A 2293-nucleotide genomic window follows, 5' to 3' on the forward strand; every position below is an offset into this window, starting at 1 on the left:
AATAATAATTTTTATATGAATATATTGTAAAATGAAATGTTAAATTATGGAATTAATTTTTTTTTATTATAATTTCAAATTGTAATTATTTATATATTATAAATGTGATTTTTCTCTTCATAAAAGTAAACTAAATGTCATAAAATCACATTTTATAAAATATGTATTTCAAAAATATAAGAGTTGAGCCTTGAAAGGATTCGTTTGATTAATTTTATTCGTGTCATATATATCATTCTTATAGACTTATTGTTGCATGTAAAAGAACATGCACTGCTAGTCTATAATCGTTAGCATGGTGTATAGAGATTGGCTCATTTAAGATCTTCAAGGCAGTGGTTCAGTTTTGATTTTGCATCAATAACTGATCGGATGAAACAGTGAAAGTCGCTAAACATACTGCCATGTTCTTATGTGAAAAGAAAGATGCAAAGCAAGCAAACTATAATAATTTATTTGTACAAAAAGACTGATACAAACTGGAATTCCAACCTCATTCCTCATTTTTATTCCTCTCAAAAAGACTACTAAAGATCCGCAAAAGTTCAAGAATTTATACAAGTTCGTTAAAACCCATAAGCTATCTTCTATACCCACGTTCTAAGCTGTCAAAAGTGGCCGCCCGCTTTCAAAAGCCTCATAGAAATACAATGATATCTGATCCGTAAACAAACATCTTTTCCATTGTTTCTCACATTAGAGCTTGTCCGTTTTCTTAAAATATCAATGTCAGCCAAGGAGATTGCATTAACTTGATTGCTACATAATCCATACCCAAATCAAGATCAATGGATATAAAGAAACAAAACTAATTTCGATAACATTGTTGTTGCCTAAACCTTACCCAGGTCAAGATTTAAAGTTATAAAAAACTCCAATTAGTTTATCTCATTAGTTTGCAAGTCATATGATAAAGTCTGTCTGACTAAACAATCAAAACTTGAAGTGCATACCTATAAATATAGGTAACCTGATTGATCTAGTGATTGAAAATTTAAAAGATAAAAAACTCAGTTTTTAGCAGAGCAGATACCTAAAGTTAGGATGACGGATGGGTTGCAATCCGGACCTTGATCATCATAGTCATAGCCATCATCATCATCGTCACCATTATGATCATTTCTGTAATTTTTTCTTCTATCTCCAAAGATGGCCATTTATACGAACTTCTCTTCTCTGTTATGTGAAAAAAGCACAAAGGATAGAATGTTACGGACTTGTTGGATTGATCTGTGAATCCTGCGTTGTTTTGGGCTCTAGTCTCTTTGAGAGCATATTTATACCGGTGTTAGCAGGAAATGGTGCCATTGGACCTCGTCTGGGGTCGTTCCTCCCACAAGGAGGAGTGTGGAAGCGTCTGTTGGAGTGTGCCGAGCTGCAAGTGTGGTGGAGGAAACTTTTGAGTAGTGGAGAAATGAAGATACGTTTTTTTAGGGTTTCTGAATATATATTTTGAGAGACAGTTGAGTTGATATGATTTGAAGCACATGACAGGTCCAATTTTTATACTGACAGTATCACATTCATGTTTGTGTGGGACATCATGTTCCCAGAGATAACCCACAAATCATACTTATCACATTCCAAAAAGCTAAAGTGCGCATGGGAGAGAAAAAACAAATAAATATTTAGCCTGTACAACTATTTTAAAAGTGTCATCATCATCTTTCCTCAGAATTGGATTCAGCAAAACATAAATGAGTGATTATATATATATATATATATATATATACATACACACTGGTGAAACAAGACATTAGGCCTCAGAAATTGGTGTGTGATGTGGCAGTCAGCCATTCCTCTTACTTTTAAGGGTTCCAGTGGATAAATTTTGTTTTACAATTTTTTTGATGAATAGTTCTTTCTTATATAAAAACTATATAATCTTATTATTATTATTTTTTTCTTTTTGGAAAGAGGATATGAACCCACTCAAAAAGTCTAATAACAAGCAAAGAGGGGCTTAATTTTTGTCTAAATTGTTTAACATTAGACTTGTAGGATATTTTATTGAAACACTTCTTCTATATAAGGCTTCAGTTCATCATATGAACATAAATAGTAATGCTTAGATTTATGTAGAGGAAAATCAAAATTTATTTTTCATGAGGTGAGAGATTCTCACCAATCTAAATAATTTTAGGATTTTTTCTTTTTTCCAACTTCACTCCCTCAATCCATCCTCTTGATTTTTTTTCTTGTTCTAATAAGAATAGTGTAAATTTATTAATCATTAGAAAAGTTAGTTTCATATTTTAGTTTTTGATAGTTATTTAATAACAATTGAACTGTT

General features: G+C 31.4%; 1 long non-coding RNA gene across 1 annotated transcript; it reads right to left on the reverse strand.

Moving 5' to 3' along the window:
* Positions 1-427: 427 nt before the first annotated feature.
* Positions 428-1403, reverse strand: LOC149533500 (uncharacterized). Its single transcript, XR_016357270.1, has 2 exons — positions 1034-1403; positions 428-759 (listed from the first exon to the last, which is right to left on the reverse strand). It is a non-coding gene; the product is annotated as an uncharacterized LOC149533500 (long non-coding RNA).
* Positions 1404-2293: the final 890 nt, after the last annotated feature.

Source organism: Cupressus sempervirens, chromosome 10 (genome assembly GCF_028749045.1).
Source record: "Cupressus sempervirens isolate cs-2001-9-10 chromosome 10, ASM2874904v1, whole genome shotgun sequence".
In the NCBI taxonomy this organism is placed as follows: domain Eukaryota; kingdom Viridiplantae; phylum Streptophyta; class Pinopsida; order Cupressales; family Cupressaceae; genus Cupressus; species Cupressus sempervirens.